The sequence below is a fragment of the Colobus angolensis genome, unplaced genomic scaffold (assembly GCF_000951035.1).
Source record: "Colobus angolensis palliatus isolate OR3802 unplaced genomic scaffold, Cang.pa_1.0 Scaffold352, whole genome shotgun sequence".
Classification (NCBI taxonomy): Eukaryota; Metazoa; Chordata; class Mammalia; order Primates; family Cercopithecidae; genus Colobus; species Colobus angolensis.
In genome coordinates this window covers 956,896-967,537 of record NW_012116844.1, presented here as the reverse complement: position 1 = coordinate 967,537, position 10,642 = coordinate 956,896, and positions in this window count along the sequence as shown.

Sequence of the window (10,642 nt, the reverse complement as noted above, 5' to 3'; positions counted from 1 at the left end):
ATGGTGAAACCCTGTCTCTACTAAAAATACAAAAATTAGCCAGGTATGGTGGTACATGCCTGAAATCCCAGCTACTCAGGAGGCTGAGGCAGGAGAATCGCTTGAACTTCGAAAAGGAGGTTGCAGTGAGCCAAGATTGCACCATTACACTCCAGCCTGGGCAACAAGAGCAAAACTCAATCTCAAAAAAAAAATACAAGCCAGAAGATAATGGAGAGCATTATAAGAAACGCCTTTCAAAACTGAAGGTCAAATAAGGAATTTTCAGATACGCAAAAGCTGCAGTAGTTAACTACCAGCATATTTTCACTACAAACAATGTTTAACATAGTTATTTGGATAAAAGCAACATGATTCTACATAGAAACTTGGATATAAACAAAGAAATAAATAGCATGAGATATGGCAAATATCTGAATACATATCAGGCTTTTTTCTTATTTTTGATGTCTTTCAAAACCAATATATTTGAGGGTTATGATATATGCAGAAGTGAAATACATGACAACAATTATACAGGAGACAAAGAACAAATGGTAATATGCTGTTGAAAGATTATTTCAGCATATGTGAAGTAATATAATATTAGCTGAAGGCTGACTATGGTAAGTTAAAGATGTATATTGTAGGGCAGGCGTGGTGGCTTATGCCTGTAATCCCAGAACTTTGGGAAACTGAGGTGGGTGGATCACCTGAGGTTTGAGACCAGCCTGGCCAACATGGCAAAACCCTGTCTCTACTAAAAATACGAAAATTAGCTGGGCATGGTGGCATGCATCTGTAATCCCAGCTACTCAGGAGGCTGAGGCAGGAGAATCTCTTGAACCCAGAAGGCAGAGGTTGCAGTGAGCCAAGATCATGCCACTGTACTCCATCCTGGGCAACAGGGTGAGATCCTGTCTCAAAAAAAAAAAAAAGATACATATTGTAAACCCTAGAGCAACCACTTAAAAAAAATAAAGAGGGATATAACTAATGAACCAATGTTGACATAAAATTATGTTGTAAATAAAACTCAAATAATCCAAAGCAAAGCAAAAGCAAAAAAAGGAGAAAAGAGCCAGGTGCGGTGGCTCATACCTGTAATCCCAGCACTCTGGGAGGCCGAGGCTGGCGGATCACAAGGTCAGGAGATCGAGACCATCCTAGCTAACACGGTGAAACCCCGTCTCTATAAAGATACAAAAAATTAGCTGGGCATGGTGGCGGGCGCCTGTAGTCCCAGCTACTCGGGAAGCTGAGGCAGGAGAAAGGTGTGAACCCAGGAGATGGAGCTTGCAGTGAGCTGAGATCACGCCACTGCACTCCAGCCTGGGCAACGAGCAAGACTCTGTCTCAAAAAAAAAAAAAAGGAGAAAAGAACAGATGAGATATTTAGAAACATAATGATGTAATGATGATAGATTTAAACTCAACCATATCAACAATTACATTAAGTATCAATTATCAAAACACGAATTAAAAGACAGAGATTCATTAAGCTGGATTAAAAAATCAAGATCCAAAAGTATGCTAACTACAAGAAACTGACATTAACTACAAAAACACAGAGGTTAAACATAAAAGGATGAATAAAGACATATTCAGGAAAAATGAATGAAAAGACAACTGGAGTGGCTACGTTAGTATCACACAAAGTGAAAGAGAGAACAATGAATATTACCATGAATCAAGTGGCACATTTTATAAAGATTTAATTTACCAAGAAAATACAACAATTTAAAATTTGTATACTCCTAATGAAAGGTTTCAAAAGATAGGCATACCTCATTTTATTGTGTTTTACTTAATTGTACTTCACAGATTTTGTATTTTTTACAAATTGTGACAACCCTGTGTTGAGTAAGTGTATCAGCACCATTTTTCCAACAGCTTGTACTCACTTTGTGTCTCTGTGTCAAAATTTTTTGGCAGTAAAGTATTTTGAACATATGTACATAGTTTATAAAGACATAATACTATTGCACACACTAGACTACAGTATAGTGTAAACATAACTTTGTTTGCACTGGGGGACCAAAACTTTTATGTGATTTGCTTTATTACAGTGTGTGGAACCAAACCTACAGTATCACTGAGGAACGTCTCTACATGAAGCAAACACTGAGAGAACCAAAAGGATAAGTGAGTCAATTCTCCATCACAGTTGCAGATTTCAACACTCCAATCTAACCAATTATAAAAAAAATACATAAAAAATCAATAAGTGAAGCAGCTCCATTGTCTGAGGTAAATACCCAGGGTTCAATGTCTCCCACCAAGAAGATTAAGGACACGGACACACATGAGGAGTTCAGGAGCGGAACATTTAATAGACAAAAAAGAAGACAGAGAGAGAAATCTTCCTCATGCTGAGAAAGTGGGTTGCCCAAGGGAGAGTTTCCAGGTTGGGGGTGGGATTTGATTGATTTTGTAGAGAGGCTTGAAAAGGCGGTGATTGATATATATAGGGCCCAGGGATTCATGTAACCAGGTGTGCCATTTACGTAGTCCACAAAGGAACTAGCCCTCCCACCCTAATCTTTCATCATGCAAATGTGGCTTCTACCTGGCTGTCGCCATGACACCTGCACACGTGGCTTTACCTGGCTGGTGCCATGACACCCATACATGTGGTAACAAAGAAAAGGGAGGGAGAATCCAGGTACATGTTGGAATGTACCTGGATTCCAGGTACAGCTGCTGGCATTTACATATGCAGGCTTCCAGCTTGCTTGCAGCTTGACTTTTCAGGCTGTTTTCTGTTAGAAAAGAAGTGTTTTTGGGGCTGCTTTTTATTAAAGGAAAATGTTACCAAGAACTCTTTTACCCTCACTAACTGCCTAAAATAACTTATTAATAACTCCTCTATTGTAAGGATATTTAAGGTTTGAACAACACTGTCAACCCACATGCCCTAATTGGCATTTACATAACACTCCACCACAAAACAGCACTCTTTTCATTCCTGGCCATCTAAGGATTGACTACCATCATGAATGACACAGTAACTATCTGAATTAGAAAGTTCATGACCAGCCAACTACTTCAGAGGAAACAAATGATGATTGATGTCCTTCATACCCTGAAGGCAACAGTACCTAAGACGGAAATTTGGGAAAAACTCGCCAAAATGTACAAGACCACACTGGATGTCATCTTTGTATTTGGATTCAGAACTCATTTTGGTGGTGGCAAGACAACTGGCTTTGGCATGATTTACGATTCCTTGGATTATGCAAAGAAAAATGGACCCAGACACAGACTTGCAAGACATGGCTTGTATGAGAAGAAAAAGACCTCAAGAAAGCAATTAAAGGAAGGCATGAACAGAACGAAGAAAGTCAGGGGACCGCAAAGGCCAATGCTGGTGCTGGCAAAAAGTTGAAGGAGTAAAGATGCTGCAACGATGTTTTCTGCAGCCATCATGGATTTTTCATGAGAAGATTAATAAACTAAAAACTTTCATGTGAAAAAAATAGAACACCACAATATGCATTCAAGTGCACGTGGAAAATAGATCAAAGAAGGTCATATTCTAGGCCATAGTATGTCTCAATAAATTTGAAAGAAAGAAATGAAAGTGTGTTTTCTGATCACAGTGGAATTATGTGCCAAATCGGTAACATAAATACAACTGGAAAATCTCTCAAATATTTGGAAACTAAACAATAGACTTTGAATTCTATTCATGTAGAATAGAAAATTTCTACATGAAATTTATGTAGCAATGAAAAAAAATTACAAATGATATTTGAGATATCTTAAATTAAATGAAAATACAATATATAAAAATGTGTGGGATATAGGTACAGCTATGCTTAGAGGAAATCTTGTAACATTAAATACTTATATTAGAAAAGAAGAAAGATCTAAAGTCATTAATCTGGCTGGGCACAGTGGCTCACGCCTGTAATCTCAACTCTTTGGGAGGCTGGGTGGATCATCTGAGGTCAGTAGTTTGAGACCACCCTGGCCAACATGGCGAAACCTCATCTCTATTAAAAATACAAAAATTAGCTGAGCGTGATGGTATGTGCCTGTAATCCCAGCTATTCAGGAGGCTGAGGCAGGAGAATCGCTGAACCTGAGAGGCAGAGGTTGCAGTGAGCCAAGATCGCACCACTGCACCCCAGCCTGAGTGACAGAGGGAGACTGTGTATCAAAAAATGAATTAATTAATTAAATAAAATCATTAATCTAATTTCCCACAGTAAGAAACTAGAAAAAGCAGAGCAAATTAAACTCAAAGTAAGCAGAAGTAAGGAAATATTCAAGATAACAGTGAAAATCAATACATAGAAAATAGATAACTGATAAGAAAAAACAATAAAATAAAAAATTGAACCAGACACAGTGGCTCATGCCTGTAATCCCAGCACTTTGGGAGGCCGTGGAGGGTGGATCACGAGGTCAGGAGTTCAATACCAACCTGGCCGAGATGGTGAAACCCTGTCTCTACTAAAAATACAAAAAAATTAGCCGGGCATGGTAGTGGGCGCCTGCAATCCCAGCTAGTCAGGAGGCTGAGGCAGAGAATTACTTGAACCCAAGAGGCAGAGGTTGCAGTGAGCCAAGATCACGCCACTCCAATATGGACGACAAAGCGAGACTCCGTCTCAAAAAAAAAAAAATTTTACAGGTGTTACAAGAATAATTAGGGAATATATAAACAAATTTTGTCAATAAATTTGACAAATAAAACGAAGAGATTCCTCAAAAGATACAAACTACTAAAGTTTATTCAAGAAGAAATAGATGGCTGCGTGTGGTGGCTCATGCCTATAATCCCAGCACTTTGAGAGGCCAAGGCGGGTAGATCACCTGAGGTCAGGCGTTTAAGAGCAACCTGGCCAACATCTACTAAAAATACAAAAACTTAGCTGGCATGGTGGTGGGCACCTGTAATCCCAGCTACCCAGGAGGCTGAGGCAGGAGAATCACTTGAACCCGGGAGGTGGAGGTTGCAGTGAGCCGAGATGACACCCCTACACTCCAGCCTGGGTGACAAGGGTGAAACTCTGTCTCAAAAAAAAAGAAAAGAAAAAGAAATAGATAACCTGAATAGCCCTATATTATCAATTAAAACAATTGAATGCATGGCTAAAAACTTTCCACAAAGAAAACTCCAGGCCTAGAACACTAAAGTTGCCCAAATTATCCAAATGCTTGTCCTTCTGATTTTGTTTCCAAAAGCCTAAACCCCAAGATTGGAGAGAGTATTAGTCATCATGGACGAAGTCTCGTGGCTGGAAACATGAAGGGAGAAGGAAATTCTGAGCCAAGAAAGAGATTCTCCAAGGCTGGTGAAATGAGTGGCCCAGAGCAGAGGGTCTTGAAACTGCCTTTGCAAAATTATAACTGAGGAAATTAAGACAGTGAAAGAAATCAGACCTAACCAACTCCAGCTTACTTCTAACCTTTAAGCTGTCCTTGTTCATTCCTGGGTGTGGGCTGAGCTAACTTTGGGAAGGGATTCAGTTCATGATTTGACTGTGAAGCAAAACTGATAATAGAATAGCCCTTTTCCAGAAAGACCCCCTTCTTGCCTGAGGACCAGTCTGCCTTGCAGTACTAACAAATTAGCTACAAGATTAGAAAGTACAGTGTAGGGGTCATGCAGCCTCTGGTTCCAAGAGTCTGAACCTCCCCAAATGGCTCCTGGGGATAACATCACTATTGAAAAACCTAAGATCAGTGCTTGAGATATTTTGGCAGACCCTGCACTCAGTGGATCGGCTGACACCACCTAGACAAGAAACTGACTCAATGAGTTCTGTCATCTCACCCAGGAACAGAAAACAGCAAGAAAAACTCTCTTCCACCCGCTGTGATTCCATCTCCAACTTGACCAGTCAGCACTCTCCACTTCCCAAGCCCCTACCCACCAAATTATCTTTACAATCTCTGATCCCCGAATGCTCGGGGAGACTGATTTGAGTAATAATGAAACTCCAGTGTCCCACACAGCTGGCTCTATGTGAATTACTCTTTCTCTATTGCAATTCCCCTGTCTTAATAAATTGGCTCTGTCTAGGCAGCGGGCAAGGTGAACCCATTGGGCAGTTACAGTATCTGGGCCCCAGCTCCTGACAGCAGGCCAGAGGAGCAGCCGACTCTGAGAGATGTGGCTGAAGCCTGCACCAATGCAGACAGGACCAAAGGCAGCCCAGGTGGATTCCTGGTTACCAGTGAGACATGAAAACTTCAAAGAGCTGCCAGGGCTAAAAAAGCCACTTGGAGGGAAACAGTGGACCTCTCAGGGCACTCCTGCATGGGCGAGTGACTTAAGGACCAAACAGACTCCACCCAAAGCCGTTTTATACTTTGTAACAAGCCCTAAGACTGTTTTTTTGTCTGTTTGTTTGAGACGGAGTCTAGCTCTGTCGCCCAGGCTGGAGTGCAGTGGTGTCATCTTGGCTTACTGCAACCTCCGCCTCCCGGGTTCAAGTGATTCTCCTGCCTCAGCCTCTCGAGTAGCTAGGATTACAGGCACCCACCACCACGCCCAGCTAATTTTTATATTTTTAGTAGAGATGGGGTTTCACTGTATTGGCCAGGCTGGTGTTGAACTCTTGACCTTGTGATCCTCCTGCCTCAGCCTCTCAAAGTGCTGGGATTACCAGTGTGACCCACAGCACCCAGCCTAGTTTTTGTTTTTAAAGATGGGGTCTTGGCCCGGCACAGTGGCTCACACCTGTAATCCCAGCACTTTGGGAGGCTGAGGCAGGTGGATCACCTGAGGTCAGGAGTTCTAGCCCAGCCTGACCAACATGGGGAAACCTCGTATCTACTAAAAATACAAAATTAGCCAGGGCATGGTGGCAGGCACCTGTAATCCCAGTTACTCGGGAGGCTGAGGCAGGAGAATCTCTTGAACCCAGGAGGCGGAGGTTGCGGTGAGCTGAGATCACACCACTGGACTCCAACCTGGACAACATGAGTGAAACTCCATCTGGAAAAAATAATAATAATGAAGACGGGATCTCACTCTGCTGCCCAGCTGGAGTGCAGTGGCGCTGTCATAGCTCATGCAGTCTCAAGCTCCTAAGCTCAAACAATCCTCCCATCTCAGCCTCCTGAGTAGCTGGGAGGCACATGCCACTGCGCCTGGCTATGACTCGTGAGACAACCATAAAAATGGCTGCAATTTCTTTTTCACCTGCTCAGCAAGCATGAATCCCAAACAACAACAACAAAAATGGATTGTAAAAAAATGAAATAATATTTTTTGGACACCTTAGATTATGGGCTGAGAGACATACATACTATAAAAATACAAAAACTGATCAAATGACATTAAGCAATATGAAAAGGAAAGCATTGAGATGAGGACAAATATATACACTGTATTTGATACACTTGGATGACAAACATCTCAAAGGTAGAAAGAATGATCTGGTTAATACATAGATTCTACCAAAGAAGTTAAAAAAAAAAAAAGAAGAAGAAAGAGCGAGAGAGAGAGAAACTGGTTATTTATGTGGATGGATATAGAAATAAACTACTAAATGGAAAATGGACTGCTTTTGTAGAATAACCCAAAGGGCCAGCTGAAGACACCCACTCTGTTTTTTGAGCAGTGCATAAACCATAATTCTGCATAAAACATTTGCTTCATACCAAAGCCTCCTCATGATTTCTGCAGATTCTGGGGAACATGTATTTTATGGTCGCCCAGACCCACTGAACAATCAATCTCACCAGCATCTCACCTTCCAGGATTACTCTCTTCTCTCTGTCCTATACTGCACTATCAAGGCTTTTGATTTAATAAAAAGCTACTTAGTGGACTGGGCATGGTGGCTCATGCCTGTAATCCCAGCACTTGGGAGGCTGAGGCAGGCGGATTGCCTGAGCTCAGGAGCTTGAGACCAGCCTGGGAAACATGGTGAAACCCTGTATCTACCAAAAAATTCAAAAATCAGCCAGGCGCCTGTAGTTCTAGCTACTCAGGAGGCTGAGGCAGAAGAATCGCTTGAACCCGGGAGGCGGATGCTGCAGTGAGCTGAGATTGCACCACTGCACTCCAGCTTGGGCGACAGAGCAAGACTCCGTCTAAAAAAAAAAAAAAAAGTGGGGGGCTACTTAGTATGCGGGTACTCCTTAGAAGCCAAAGAGAAAAACTTTTTTTTCTCTGATTCACTAACATCTCTTGTTCCATTTCTTAATCTATTTCGCATTTGCCCTGACAAATGAGCGCTGGCAGTGAGCTGAGCTTTTTTTCCCCCTTAACAGAAAATGGGTTAAATCAAGGGACTGGCACGCAGTGTTTACCTTCTCTCCACTTCTTATTACACTGTCATTACACCGTCTGACAATACTGCACTGTGATGGTTAATATTAATTGTCAACTTGATTGGATTGAAGGATACAAAGTGTTGTTCCTCGGTGTGTCTGTGAGGTGAGAGTGTTGCCAAAAGACATTAACGTTTGAGTTAGTGGACTGAGAGAGGCAGACCAACCCTCAATCTGGGTGGGCACCACCTAATCAGTTGCCAGCGTGGTTAGAATAAAAGCAAGAAGAAGAAGAAGATGGAAAAGCAGACTTGCTGAGTCTTCCAGCCTTTATCTTTTCTCCCATGCTGGATGCTTCCTGTCCATCGGACTCTGAGTTCCTGCCCATCAGACTCCAAGTTCCTCAGCTTTTGGACTCTTGGACTTACACCAGTGGTTTGCCAGGGGCTCTTGGGCCTTTGGCCACAGACTGAAAGCTGCACTATTGGCTTCCCTACTTTTGAGGTTTTGGGATGTGCACTGATCCACCACTGGCTCCTTGCTCCTCAACGTGCAGACGGCCTATCATGGTACTTTACCTTGTGAACACGTGGTAAAGTCACGTGGTAAATTGACTGTGAACAGTCAATTCTCCTGAATATGCTCCCTTTCATATATACATCTATTCTATTAGTTCTGTCCCTTTAGAGAACCTTGGCTAATACATACACCAACTTACCTCCCTCATTCGTAGACTCCTGGACCTTTCCACTCCAACTCTAGACATTACCTAGGGGATTTCATGCAAATGCCCCTTGTAACAAGTTAGTCCCTTAATTTTTCAATCATTTTTGTCATTGCAGCCCAGTTTTGACTTGTAAAATGTTGGTGACACACAGCAAAGAGGTATCAAAAGACTCAAAACGGCATTAAATAAGTCAGCAACAATTTCAAAGCTATCATGACTACAGTACATCAGCATCTCGTGATGTCTGTAAAATATCCACAGTTGCTGCACTCCTTGGAGGTCTGAGGCTATTTGGGTAGAGCAGCTTCTTGCCTTGACTGATGATGTACCCACATCTTACATCTGTGGTTTCCAGTCGCAGCTGTATCCCCAGCACAACTCAGTATTCCTACTTTATGACTCTACTCAGCTCCCTCACCTCTACCCATGTGACCCTTCACAAGTCTCTCTCTGTTGACCAGGCTGGTCTTGAACTCCTGGCCTCAAGCAATCCTCCTGCCTTGGCCTCTCAAAGTGCTGGGATTACAGATGTGAGCCACCACGCTCAACCTCCACATCTGTCCTTTCAGCTAGAACTTTGTCCTCTTGGCCAGGTGTGGTAGCTCAGGCCTGTAATCCCAGGGCTTTGGGAGGCAGAGGCGGAAGTCCTCTTGCTTGAGGCCAAGAATTCCAGACCAACCTGGGAAACATAGTGAGACCATGCCTCTCCAAAAATTAAAAAAATTAGCTGGGTGTGGTGCCGAGTGCCTGCAGTCCCAGCTACATGGGAGGCTGAGGTGGGAGGACTGCTTGAGCCCAGGAGGTTGAGGCTGCAGTAAGCCATGATCATGCCACTGCACTCCATGTTGGGTGACTCCAGAACGAGACCCTATCTCAAATAACTTTTTTTTTTTTGAGACGGAGTGCTGTATTGCCCAGGCTGGAGTGCAGTGGCCCAATCTCGGCTCTCTTCAACCTCTGACTCCTGGGTTCAAGTCATTCTCCTGCCTCAGCCTCCGGAGTAGCTGGGCTTACAGGCACAGGCCACCAAGCCCAGCTAATTTTTGTATTTTTAGTAGAGACAGGGTTTCACTATGTTGGCCAGGCTGGTCTCAAACTCCTGACTGGCCTCCCAAACTGCTGGGATTACAGGCATGAGCCACTGCGCCCAGCCAAAAACATTTTTAATTACTATTTCTGAGTATCAAAAGATACATTTTAAGTTCAGAACAACTTTTAAATTAGCCAGAATTAAACACAGCCTGCTTTAATTTTCCCTAATGTAGTTACATGTATCAAATGTATCAAGGTCAGCACTAAGCCCTTAGGAAAGGAAAAAGGCCAATTTGTTGAGAATTATAACAAAGAACTGGCTGCCCCTGTTCTCCCCTATTCCGAAAGCCCAACTCAGTCAGGATCTGGGCATTTTTCACCCCAGGGCGGGCATGGCTGGTGACAGCTGAGGATTTTTTTTTTTTTGAGACGGAGTCTTGCTCTGTCGCCCAGGCAGGAGTGCAGTGGCGCGATCTCCGCTCACTGCAAGCTCCGCCTCCTGGGTTCACGCCATTCTCCTGCCTCAGCCTCCCGAGCAGCTGGGACTACAGGCGCCCACCACCATGCCCGGCTAATTTTTGTTTTTTGTATTTTTAGTAGGGACGGGGTTTCACCGTGTTAGCCAGGATGGTCTGGATTTCCTGACCTCGTGATCTGCCCACCTCG